Here is a 14365-nt window from a genome sequence, read left to right on the forward strand (position 1 = left end):
TACAACACGGGAGCAGTCCAGGGCAACGTGACCTGGTGAATAAAGGACAATAACGAGAGATTGTGACAATGACGCCAGTGCCAACGTGTATGCAAAAAAGAGAAGAAACGAAAGGCCTGCTGTTTTCAGATAGTGATCTGATGAAAAGACTAACAAATTATATTGGGCAAATAATCAAAATGCGCCTTGATAAAGTATTATCTAAGGAGTTCGCTGGGAGTTTAGGATGTGTGCCCAGATCCTCCACTCTGGGACGTTCTGCTGGGATAACTGTTTACATAAGAGAAAACTCTAAATATGAGATAAAATTAAGTTTTACTCCTTCCCCTACACTGTTCCCTCAAACCTAAAAGGCAGGGCCTGCAGCACAGACTCACCAGCTCATGTGGACCAGGAGCCAGCAGGAGCTCAGAGGCCCCTGCCGCTTGTCTGTATGCACCGTACACACGGAAGAGGGAAATGCAAGAGCTCTGAAAACCAAAAATGTGCTGACAAAACTTGACCTGAACTGATGGGACCTGAAATGAACTGAGTGGCTTAAACAACAGTTCCTCACAGTTCTGGAGTCTGGAAAGTCCCAGATCAAGATGCTGGCAGACTCGATTCTTGGCGAGGGCCCTCTTCCTGACTTGCAGATGGCAGACTTCTCACTGTGTCCCCACAGTGGAGAGAGGACATTTTAATGGCTCTTCCTCTTCTTATAAGGACACTAATCCCATCATGAGACTCCATCTTCATGACCCCATATAAATCTATTACTTCCCAAAGACCCCAGCTCCAAATACCACATGAGCTTCAACATATGAATTTGGGGGGACACAAACATCGGTTCATAACAGCATCTGACGTTAAACTTTTTAAATTAGGGGTTGTGGTCCTTTACCATACCCAGAGATTACCAATGTCAACATTTTGGTATCTAATCTGATTTTTGTAACTTTCTTGTTGTTGGATAATTTGGAAGATGTTTTCAATTTTCCTTGTTTTTTAAAAAAGTTCTGCAATGATTATTTCCATATGATGAATTCTTAAAAGCAGAGCCAGAGTAAAGAGGCATACTTGTTTTAAGGCCTCTTGAAACATGTTGCCAAATTACTTTCCAGTATCGTTGGCCAGTATTTGAGAAAGGCTATCTCTGCACAACTCACACTGAGTCTTACTGCTGCAGCATTATTTTTTATTTATAGGAAACCACCACATGTGCATGAAAAAAGCATTCAAATAGTACAGAAGTATATACACCTTTGCTGCCAACTTTCAATTCCTTTCCCCAGAGGGAGGTTAATCATGTTTCATATATTTTTCTTACATTTCTCCTGGCCTTTGCTGCTGCCTCCATTAACACTCTCTGATCCTGTGCCTTCAGAAGCCAGGTAAGGATACCGACTCTCATTATATATCAAAGCTGGGCTTCCCCTGGCTGTTTAATGCCTGAATTTTGCTAATCTTCACTACTCTAAGGCAGTTAAAAATTCCCTTTCTACAGCCTATTTTCTTATTTTAACAGGCTTTGACATTCCCTGGGTATCAATCATGGCTGAGAAACTAGAGAGGAAGATTAAAATGTGTAAACCCAATTAGATCTCTGACTACCGATATGATCTGCTAGATCTTACCCAAACCAAATGGCTAGGGCCACGTTTGAGAAGATATCTGCGGAGAGGCAAGTCTCCTTTGCCTTTAGCAAAGACGTTGCCCTTTAAAGTCTTTACTCTAGACTAGACGTCTTGGGGCTGGGGTACAGGACAGACATAGGCCCTATGTTGGTGCTCTGCGAGTGCCACATTATTGGAGTAAGGGCTGTGGGTGGGGATAGGGGTGTTCCAAACAGACCAGGACAAGAGTTGTCCACCAATAAGAGCCACTGGTTCTGCCTGTCAGCGTCCTCACCCCCTGGCAAATCTACCTTTCTGAACCCTCAGCAGGTTATTATGGAGAAAAGAAAAAAACAGACAGCCCTAAGTGTATTCACTGTATTCCTGCTAGGTAGGTCAGATCTGTTGTTGTCTGTTTTTTTGTGGTTTTTTTTTTGTTTTTTTTTTTTTTTTTTTTGAGTAAGAATATCTGCATTTATTTTTGTACAGGTTAACTGTTCTATAGTTTCAGCATTTTTCTCTCAAGAGAACAAAAGAACCCCAAAGCTTAGAACTGGATCACTTGGCCCTTTCTATTCTTACTCCCCCAAGTTCAAAATGCTTGCATCTCTTAATGGTCAGCATCCTCTTGGATCTGCAGTTAGGCTCAACACATTCAAGTCTCAGCACAATCTTCTTTGTGGTTTTAGCCTTCTTCCAGAAAATCAGCTTTGTCTGCCCACCAAAGCCACTCTGCTTCTGATCATAGTGCTTCTTTCCCTGGGATACAAGGAATCCCTGTCCTACTTACACTGGGTCACTTTGTGAGGCTGATGCTTTCCACGATTCTTACAGAAAGTCCTTCGGGTTTTAGGCACACTGACTATCTTGGCAGTAGAGCTGTCTACACAATGAACATGGTTAATTCAGCATCCACGTTCCCTGCCTTGCTCTGCTCGTGGCTAACAGGAAAGGGGCAGATCTCTTCATTTTGGATGACACATTCCTCAGTACTCACTCTGGGGTCACTGAGATGAATCTGACCCAGACACTGCCCAGAAGAGGACAAACCCTGTGATAGGGTTCCTCTTATAGCTCTTCCCCCTTTAAATCATAGTTGCCATTGTCAAAAGTCGTGGTCTGTGATAAGAAATGGGCTCTGTGTAATGGAACAGTTTCTGTAAGTTGTAGCTCTTGCAGGGAAGATCCATCAGGCTGTGCAAACTTCCTGTGATGCTTAAGCAACCAGCTCTAGAAAAGGAAGTAGATGAGGACTGGACAGGAAGGGGCCTCGGGCACGCTCTCTGCTCCCTGTTCCAGCCTCTGACTCTTGGCTTCCTTCTCTGGCCCCTAGGCCCCAGAGTTCTCATGTTGTGCTGTGGTGTTGCCCCAGGCTTTCTGCGCCCATCCCCCACCTCCTGCAGGGAGTGGCTGTCCATGATAGCTCTACTGCTTCCCCCTCCACATCAAAACTCCAGCCTGATAAGGGCCTAATATCCAAAATATATAAAAAACGCATACAACTCAACAATCAAAAAAAACAAACAATCCAATTAAAAAATGAGCAGAGGACCTGAACAGACACTTCTCCCAAAAAGATCTTCAAATGGCCAGCAGACATATGAAAAGATGCTCAGCTTCACTAGTTATTAGGGAAATACAAATCAAAACCACAAAGAGATACCAACACACACCTGTTAGAATGGCTGTCATCGATAGGACAAATAATAACAAGTGTTGGAGAGGTTGTGGGGGAAAAGGAACCCTCATACACTGCTGGTGGGAATGTGAATTGGTACAACCCCTGTGGAAAACAGTATGGAGGGTCCTTTAAAATCTAAGAATAGAATTAACATATGACCCAGCAATCCCTCTTCTGGGTATTCACCCCCAAAACCTGAAAACACTTAGCTGTATGCAGCATTATTCACGGTGGCCAGGACATGAAAGCAACTGAAATGTCCTACAATAGATAATTGGATAAAGAAGATGTGGCACATATATACAATGGAATACTACACAGCCACAAGGAATGATGAAATACTGACATTTGTGACAACATGGATGGATCCTCGGATAATCATGTTAAGCGAAATAAGCAAGAAAAAAATGAAAACTGTATGATTTCACTCATGCGTGGGATATAAAACTGAAAGAGACAAAGAAACTCATGGACATGGACAGTGGATTAATGGTTACCAAAGGGAAAGGGGAGAGAGGGGAGGGAGATAGGGGGAAAAGGAGTCAAATATTTGGTGATGGAAGGAAATTTAACTGTGCTTGGTGATCACACAATGCAATAAATATATGACATATTGTTGAATTGTACACTTAAAACTTTATTTTTTATTAACCAATGTCACTACAACAATTCGAATAAAAAATAAATAAAATTTGGAAACCCACTTTAAAAAAAAAATAAAAACCCAGACCTGAGACTCTGCCTTCTAGACCTCTCAGGTTCAAATCCCATTCCTTGGAGTTTATTTCTGTCTGATCTCTAAGACCATTAACTTCCACTACCTGAGACTCCCTTTCCCATTTACTAAAGATATTAGTAAGACTGTTGGCTTGATTACACTATTCAGACTTGACACACTATTCAGACACATGAAGTAAGATCAAATCATACTTCTATCTTCTGATTTTCCATAGACTTCATGAGTCTGGCAATACATTTTCAAGTCTTATGTTTTTTAGGGTTGTATCTGTCATACAATTGAAATTTGACTATGCAAAGTAAGATTTAATTGCTAACAAACTGATTTTTTTAAGTGTTTTCAATTTCATCTTTAATTTGTAGCCAAATTCTCATGTGACAACAATTTCTTATATATCTTAATATAATTACTCCTAGGCCTCATGCTTACAAGTTCAGACTAAATTGCATCATCAAATGATACAGTATTTTAATGGATACCCAAAGAGCTATCTTCAGATTTAAATATAAATGTTTCTATTTTGTGAAAGTCTATAATAAAATATGACATAAGATTTAGCATATAACCACATCTCTTTGAAAAACTTTGTAGATTTTTTTCTTTACAAATTATTTTATATCCTAGTGATATAATTCCAGTCAAAATTGTTCTATTGTATGAGAAATATCTACACTGGACAAGTATATTATTAGATATATCAGTATTTAGGTTGAGGCTTTGCTTTGGGCAAAAACTTGCAGATTGCAGCCGGAGGGTCTTTCCTGGCTGTCGTGCCCCTAACCCCTCTTAACTGAGAGCAAGGAATGAAAAATTTAGAAAAAGGGTGTTGACACTGGAATGTGGACCCAAATGAAGGGCCTAGAAATATGGACAGAGGCTGCCTTGAAAGGAATTAAAAATCTCTGACTAGAGAATCAGGAAGGAGAAGGTAAATACACTGTTCATGCTGCCTCCAGGGGCAGAGGGTGGGCTCAGACCACTTGGACATTCCCACCCAGACCCTGGCCGTCCTACAGAGATTCCAACAAGCCCTCCTGCAGCCCCCTTTCCTGTAACCGTTTCTGCCAGGAGGGCCTTGATGCACCGCCCCACCGATGCCGAGTTCACACTGCTGCTCCCCACAAATGCTCAGCTGAAGACACGTTCCACTCTATAAGAAGCCAGCAGAGACATCCATCCCTTCCTGAAAGCCCTGGGGTCCACCATCCTTGCCCTCAACTCAATATAGACATTCCCCATCCTGGCTGGAGCTGGCCCCCTGGGCTGTTCTATAGTGCTGTTTAAATGAAGCAAACAAACAAATTGCTTTTAGGGCTAAGGAGCACATGGGGCTCACCAGGAGGCCCCGGCAGCTCCTGATGGAATCAGCATGGGCCATAACATAGACTCATTAGTTTTAATTCCTGATCTGGTACCCACTGTGAGACTTTAGGCAAGTAGCTTGACCTCTCTGAGGCCCTCATTTCTCCACCTGTATAATGTAGATAATACCTTATGGGAGGGAATGTGGTAGGCATACGAGTGACACACAAAGGAAAGTATTATGAAAACATCCAGCACAATCATCAGTCTGGCAATATGTTGATGCTAGCCTTGAACAGTTTGCATTACTTTCCAAAAATAAGAAGGCTGCTAAGAATATTTTATGAGAATTCATCTTTCCACTTGTATAATTTTCATAAAAAACTCTGAAAGTGTTAGCATGTAAACAATGCCAGATACTCATTTTCTTTATAAATATCTATAATTGAAATCAGCTTTACAAAACAGAATAAACCAAAGTAAATTATATGCACGTGATTAATTACAAAATTTTTGTCTCGTTAACAAAAGCTTATGTAAATCTGAATTAGGAATGTGAAGAGCATTCTTGAACTTTTTGATCCATGTCTTCATGCTTAATTGCGAATATCTTAAGAACCATACAGCTAGTCCCACTCTCTAAAGTAAATCCAACTCAAGAGAATGGGGAATGAACCGAAACTCAAGCTTTGGGGATGCCCAAGCTTAAAGTGTGGCAGAGGAGTGCTCAAAGTCATTGGAAACCAAAGAAATAAAAATTAAAACTACTAGAATGGCTAAACTTAAGAGGATTGAAAATACTGAATGCTGATGAGGATATGAAGGAACCGGAACTCTCATACATTGCTGGTGGGAATGTCAATTACACAACTTTGGAAAGGTTTGTGTTTATACAGTTGAATTTGTACCTACTGCACTTCTGCACCTAGGTGTTTACCCAAGAGAAATTAAAACTGATATCCACAATAAGACCTGTACAAGAATATCCACAGCAGCTTTATTCAAAATGGTCAAAAACAGAACACAACCCAAATTTCCACTCCCAGGAAAATGGATGAATGGACTGTGGTATATATATAAGATGGAATACTACTCAGCAATAAAAAGGAAGAAACTACTGGATGAATTTCAAAGACATTATCCTGAGAGAAGGAAGCCAGCCCCAAAAGAGTAAGTATTATATAAATTTATTTATTTGAATTTCTACAAAAGACAATACTATCTATAGTCAAAAAATCAGAAAAGTGGTTGGTTCTGAGAGTATTGATTAAGAAGGGACATGAGGAAACTTTCTGGAATGAAGGAAATGTTCCATGCTTTATTTAATAGGAGCGTGCGTGTGTGTATGCGTGTGTGTGTGTGTGTGTGTGTGTGTGTGTGGTGTTTGTCAAACTACATCAAATTATGCACTTATGATTAGTGCATGTCACTCTAGAAATTTCACTTTAGAAAATAATTGAAAAAAACAAAAACACTGAAGTCTAGTTAGTAGGCTTGCTTTTCTCAGTGACATGAGTTAGTAATTCTGAAATTACTTTCTATGTATCTTAGGCTTGATTGAATGAGTAAATATATTAACAGAAATGAGAGCCAGGTTTCTTACTGTCAGAGAAAAGAGAAATATGGAAAAGGGGGAAGATGAGAATATCTTTTAAGGTTATTAATTGGAATTGGAGGTATTAGTATGAACTCATGTTTTTAGTAGATAGATGATAGATAGATAGATAGATAGATAGATAGATAGATAGATAGATAGATAGATAGATAGATGGAAAGAGACAGACAGACAGATAGACAGACAGATATTTGTAGCCCTGTCCACTGAGATCACCTAGAAGCAATAACACCCCGATAGCAATGAGCACATCTAGCACTTAGATCTTGGTTTTTAAATATAATTCTCCACTAAAATGAATCAGAGCTCTCTGAAGAAATGTCTTGTATTCCAGGACTAGGGCATGGAAAGCACAAGATGAACCTGGAACATCTTGTTGCATCAGAAACTAAGGAGATACTTAATCAGTAGTTGGGAAAATATCAAAGGATGCAGGATCAGCTTGATGAAACTTCTACTGATCAAATCTGGGACAAATTGAGCATCAGTGATAATGATGTATTATGTTACACTGAATAAAATAAGAATCCACGAGATCACACTGTTGTACATACATACATACATACTCACACACACACACAAATCGGGGAAAAAATAAAGGTCTTCCTTACAGAAAAATGCTAACTTATAAATATAAAAGGAATAATGGAATTAGAAATTCATCAATGGACACTAAAACTAGTTTGATAAAGGTGCAAACCTGATGAGGAACAGAATATTTACAGTCTAAAAGTATTTCCCTATAAATTACTTATAACAAAGGGAAAAATGGTAACTTTATGGTGGAGAAATTTGGCAGACACCACCTACTCCAGTTACTATAGCTACATAACAAATTACCCCCAAATTCAGCATAATTAAACAGCCATTTATTATGGTCATGGATCTAGGGTTAGGAATTTGAACAAGAAACATCAAGGAAGGCCTGTCTTTTTTCCATAATGTTGGGAATCTCAGGTGGAAAATTTGAAGGCTAGTGGCTGGAATAATCTGAAGGCTCTTTACTCACGTACCTACAGTTGATGCTGTTCTTTGCTGAGAGCCTCAGATCTTCTCTAAGTGGCTAGTTGGGCTTTCTTACAGGATTGTGGCTGCCTGGATTCACCAATGTAAAGTTATCACTTCTTGCTTTATAATTAATACATAATTTATAGGGAGCTAGTTGGAGACAATAAAAATATTGTAAAGCTTAATCATGATTTTGTCCACTAATTTTAGCACCTACTGATGAGTTTTACCTACAATTATTATTGTGGTATTGTTGCAAACTCTATTTTTAAATGCTAATTTATTTCACTGACATCTACATTTCTTCGAGAAGTCCAGACTTCAAACATAGTAATTCCTGGAAGCATAGAATCCATTGGTTTAGCTCACAAGCCTTCATTGTTGAAAGGACCTCTTGTTTTCCTAGTTTTATCTTTGCTAATCTGATACATTAAAAATATATTTTGTTATGTCTTTAATTGCATTTCTATTATTATAGACTGAAGTTGAGCATCTTGTCATGTTTGAATCATTTGTATTTCCTGTTTTTGATAATTTTGTTCTTATTATTTGTCCATTTCATATTTACTTGCAAGAGTTTTTTATGCACTAAGAAATAACTATGGAATAAAGAAATATATTATGTAAGATAACCCTTTATCAGTTATACAAGTTGCAAGCATTTTTTCTGGTTTTGTGTTTGCCTGTTTTCTTTCAATTTTGAGTATCGTTTTTTATACACAATTTTTTTTGTTGTTTCTATGTAGTAGAATTTACCAGTTTGTATGTGTCTGGTTTCTTAGAAGAGCCTTTCCCACTTTGGTATTATTAGTTAAGTCTCTCATATTTTTACATACTACTTTTATTATTTCATTTTTTATGTTTGTATGTTTGATCCATTTGGAATTTAATTTGGTGTAAAAAGTGAGTTAAAGATTCAACTTTTTAAATATAATGATCTAGTATCTCAACATCATTAAATGAATAACTTACCTTTTCTCTACTAATGTGCCTTTTATCATATACTAAATTCCCATATATATTTGGTTTGACTTTCTAGTCTGTATTATTGATCTGGTCGTGTGTATTCACCATGTTGTTTTAATTACTGTAGATTTATAATGTTTTATATCTGGTATGACAAGTATCTCTTCATTACTCTTTTTTCTCCCATAATTTTTCTCTCTAAGAATATATCTGTTTTTCATGTGAGCTTATATTTAATTTATATGCTTGAAATGTGATTTTTATCACAAAAGTAATATATTTCTGGATTAATTTAGGAAGACTTGACATCTCTATGATAGTGAATCCAAGTATGGAAGCTCAACATGGCAGGCCTTTCTGTTTTTTAAGGCTTATTTGTACCCTCCTTTTTTGGTGTGGCTCAAAATAGCATTTCAAATGTGTTTTTCATATAAATCTATTTGTATGGTTAAATTTATGGAGGGGGGTGTTTTTATCTGTTTCGTCAGTATTGCAAATGGATTCTTATCTCCCATCGTATCTTCTGATTTCTGCTTACAAATAGTTAAATGTTTATAAGTAGTTAAATAGTTCATAACTTCCCTGAGCTTATATCACTCAATGGGAGGAAAAGGATTTTATTTCTTTTGGTATCAATCACCAACCCACAATGGTAGGAAATGAATCTAGGGCTACATACCAAAAGCAACTTCAAGCAGTTCTTTCTCTCTCTCTCTTTCTCTTTCTCTTTGTCTCTCTCTCTCTGCCTATCTCTCTCCCTCCCCCTCCACTTTTTTTCTTAATAGAATGAGATAAAAGATTCAGCACATTGGCTTTTGAAATATATACATAAATATTTCAAATGTATACATAGTTTTAAAAACAAAAAATATATATATGTATTTCCAATAAGTAATTTCTTAAAACAAAACAAAACAACTTCTTTAGCTTGTCTCAACGATATCAGCCCCAGTTAATACAAAGTAAAAAGACAGTGAGAAAGACTGAGGGGTGAAATACAAAAGATTTTGCAATGCTTGTCAAAGGTCACAACCAAATATCCATTTAGGGTGTGGGCTTTGCAGTCACCACACTACCCTTAAAAGAAAAAAAAATTAATGTGACTACACGTAATTCCCAGAAATTTTCATAGTCTAATTCAGAGGTTGCAAATGCATATGCAGGAAGGGGCCAGGCAAGTGTCATAAATGAGTAAGGCAGCACCTGGGGATAATAAAATAGGAAAAGGTGGGGACTGGGGCAAACCACCTATCTCCTGACCCTCTGCACCAATCAGTTGCTTCCTGTTGCAGTTAAGATCCATATTGTTGTATCTTTCAATTCTTTAAGAGAAGCCAGAAATCCAGATTTAACATATGAAAATTCCCTGTTTTTAAATGTCAGCTCAATTTTTTAAAAACAAAAAACATTGCGCAGGCCCTCGGGCCACAGTGTTATGTCTCTCTGCTCTACCCCTCGCTCCTGCACCTCCACGCTGAGCCGCAGGCCCAGCTCTGAAAAGCATTCTGGGTGCCGTGGTCGCACTCAGCACAGGCGATGTAGGACCCTGCCCACGCCCATTCTGGACTGGACACTGAGCATCACCACCCCAGTTTGATGGGATGATTAAATATCCTGCTTTCACCAGAGACAGAAATGGAAAATTAGCTTCTGAATTTTAACATTACTTAATTACCGGGATGGCCTGCTTCAGGAACTGGCCGATTTCACAACGGTCTCCTCTCAGCGAAGCCCCTGTGCTGCACGTTATCCTGAGGGTACTGCAGACGGACACAACCCTGGCTTCTAAGGTGAGGGTGGCCGAGGACCACCTTTTGGACCCCAGGGGAGAGTGGAGCATGCCCTCCACACTCAGTACACGTAGATGGTTCCACAATCGTCACCTTTGTTGAAAGAATCCTTCAAAGCTAGCATGCTGTTTAAAATAAAGTTTATCTTCAAGAGCAGCATCTTTTAAAAAGAGAGCTATTGATATGCAATACTGGTACAGTGATTCACAATTTTCGCAGAGTCTCCTGTCCTCTTCTTTTCCAATCTTAAAACAACACCTTGTGGAAGATGTTATGATATTCCTCATTTTACAGGTGAGAAAGCTGAGATCTGCAGTTCCAGGGCTTGCCTGGGCTTCACAAAGTAAGTGCTTCTGTTCAGGCGGCTAAAAAAAGCCTTCTCTGTCCATCTTCAGATGGTTGATCAAGTAACTCATACAGGGAGGCTTTGCTCAGGTCTGTGTGATAATCTGTGTAGGAGGAAAGAGAGAAACAGGTTTTTTTTGAACCTCAGGAAAAGGCAGAAATAAACTCCACAAAATCATAGGCAGAAGCTGAGACAGACGGACAGAACCCTGAGTTATGAATTCCTAAGGAAAAGCCAGGCAGGATAGTGCCTGGTTGGAAAAAAAGGTCATTGAATTTGTTTGTATATTTATTCTGAATCATTTTCCCACTACACACACACGCGCGCGCACACACACACACACACATCTTTGGTAAAATTTCCACTGTTTTATATAACGGAGTTTTGTGTTGTTTTTTTACGAAGAGGAATCTATTTTTATAGAGGTGGAATATCGTGAGGCTAATTTTATCAAAAAACACTGGCTTTGCAGGGAAGCGAGTCTCTGTCGCCACCTAGTGGACATTTCTAAATGGGAAACTCCGGAGAAGGCTCACATACGTGTGTTAGGCGTCGCCAACGTCTTTTCACCAATGACATACATGTGACAGGCCAACTAACAATTAAATGACATTTCCGATTAGAAACACATTGCATTTAAAAGATCTCGAAAAATTGCTTATAGTCTTTGAAGTGAAGCATCACAAACTGAACAGGAGCTTTCACCTGATCTGTGTGTCATGTTCCTCTTCTGCTCTCCAATACTATTTTCACATTTTCTCTTAACCACAGTGCTATTTTGTCAACTTAAATTGCATATCCAGTGTATGGAGCATTTGAGTTGACCATACTCTACATCCAAACCTGACTTACTTGATTCGTCCATCCTTCAAATCTTGCCTTCACCTGTGACATTACCCTCCTTCTTCTCCAGTTACTGCAGCCTGTCACCCAAGCCTATCATTTATGCTTTCAAAATATTTTTAAACTAACCTTTTCCTCCTACTGTCACATCCCAATCTGGGCCTTTATCCCCGAATTCTGAAGTCATTCATTTATTCAACATACGTTGACTGGGTGCTGACTGCTGGTACATGCAGCTACAGCACTGGGCATGGGGTAGAGAGATGAGGGCACTACCACCCGTGGACTCAGAGAGGGTGTATATACAGAAGGTTTCAGGTGAAACTGGGCAGCTCGGGTCAAGAAGGATGAGTAGCTTCCTTGCTGGGCTTCCTGCTATGAACTCTTTCCAATTCGATCTTCCATACTGCCACTTCGGCCTGATTTCTCCTCTTCATTTCCAACTTGGAAGCTTTTAAATTCCCTCCTTCGTCCATATAGCTCATCCCTAGAGTCTGTATTGCTCTGTGCTCAGAGATACAGATGGGGTGAGATCTAGTCTAGGCCTCAAGGAGCTCGTCAGGAGGAAGACGACCAGCAGACCCATAAGAATGGAGAGAGCTGCCCGAGGCAGGGATAACGGGTGCTCTGGGGGCCCAGAAAGGGCATGAGCAATTCTGCTGGGCAGTGGGGAAATGGCCAGGGAATGTTTCTAAGAGAAAGTGACGTTCACGTTGGACCCTGAAAGATGAGTAGGAAATATATCAGCTGGAGGTGGGGGAAGGCGAGGCAGAGAGCATCCAGGCAGAGGGAGCTGCAGGTGGAAAGGCACAGAGGTAAGGAAGAATATAGGGGTCAGGGACAGTGGTTCTTCTGCATGGAGGGAGAGGAGGTACATGGCTAGTGTGACAATGACCCAGATTCTGACCGCTTCACTATATGTGATGGCCATATGTTCACCCCATTTGGATTTATCATCCCCAAAGTTTCCTGAGGCAGTAAGAACTAATAATAAGGTTTCAAATGAATGAAATCCCAGGCAGCCACTTCGGACTGTCATCTCACATGCTGCTGCACTGATATAGCTGTGGTTGTCTGGGACCCAGCAGTCATTGTGAATCAGGCTCCGGGAGCAAGGCCCGTATTCACAAGTCACAGTGTGGACTGAATTGGCATACCTTGTAGGACTGAGGCGTTGATTGCCTGAGCTGCAGGAGTGTTGGCAGCTGATGGCTCAGACAAGTTTTCCCAAGACTTGCTCTCAGTTAAGAGAGCTGCCTCATCCATAGATAACCCGCATCCAGTGATGAATGCAGGGAACGAAGCCAAGGCCACTTACTTGGTACAGAACAAATTTAAGAAACCATTCCAGCTCCAGGGCCCCCAATTGAATTGATTGAGACCTTTGTCATATCTGCATCACAATTCAACTCTGTCACCCCAGTCCTTCTTTCTGTCCACCACAGATGTCAATCACAAGAACACTGCCCAATAAAGCTCCCTGCACACAAATCTCTATCTGAGATCTGCTTTCCAGAGAACCAGACCAGCAACAGATAGCTTAGGGAGCCTGGGTCCCATTCAAATAAGACCAGATGGCATAACATAGTTTAAGAAAGACAGTGTCAGTCAGAAGGAAGTTGGTCAGAAGTGGAAGCCCTGTGGAGGAAGTCACCAGTAGTGCTCACTGAAACCTTGTGCTGGGAGAAGGAGCCTTGTCAGAGCCTTACAAGTTTTGTTCCACCTGGCAGTACTCTTCCCTCCTGGGGAGATGATGTGTGTGGCTGTTGGAATATGGTGCCACTAAATGATACTCACTTGTAACTCCTCTCTCTCCTTGCTCATGCTCATCAGGAGATATTTTGATTCTCATTTGCCTTTGTACCTCATTTGCAAAGAAAGAGTGCCTGAATGGGCAGTCCATCTGGTAGTTATAATTTCTTATTTTTGATCAGCACATTGACATTCAGGCTTGGAGTTGGCCTCTTGCAAACTCTGTTAGCCTGCATGGACTGATCGGTGCTGAGACATTGAGGAAGACATATGTCTAAGCCCATAAGGCAGAATCCAAAACTTGGATGATGGCCAATTCACCATGGCAATGCCCTTCTGGGGGCCTCTTGGTAGACAGTCCACTGCTTCTTATAACATCTCAGCCTTGACTTTCAAATATCTATAGACTTAATTCAGAGGGAACCGAGAAACAGCTCTGCTTCTCCCAATGGCGCCCCTTCTCCATCTAAACTCTCTAGAAAACAGACCTCTTTTGCCCCAGAGGTCAGGGTAGATGACTGTTTGGGAAGTTGAAAGAGCTTTTTTAGAAGCAAAGGAAACTAAAAAAATTGAAAACCATGCCCCACTCCCCCTGGAGTGAACCACGACCAAGACCCTAATGTGAGGGGATATTGTGGATGTACTTAAAAGCAAGAATTTTCATAAATAATCCCTTTGGAATAAAGGAGATGGTTTTGGGGGTAGGTGCTTTCTGACTTCACTTTAAA

At 40.2% G+C, this 14365-nt stretch overlaps 1 pseudogene; it reads right to left on the reverse strand.

Moving 5' to 3' along the window:
• Positions 1-2097: 2097 nt before the first annotated feature.
• On the reverse strand, positions 2098-13151 carry LOC102878103 (annotated as a pseudogene).
• Between the last annotated feature and the right edge of the window lie 1214 nt (positions 13152-14365).

This window comes from Pteropus alecto, unplaced genomic scaffold (genome assembly GCF_000325575.1).
Source record: "Pteropus alecto unplaced genomic scaffold, ASM32557v1 scaffold86, whole genome shotgun sequence".
Classification (NCBI taxonomy): Eukaryota; Metazoa; Chordata; class Mammalia; order Chiroptera; family Pteropodidae; genus Pteropus; species Pteropus alecto.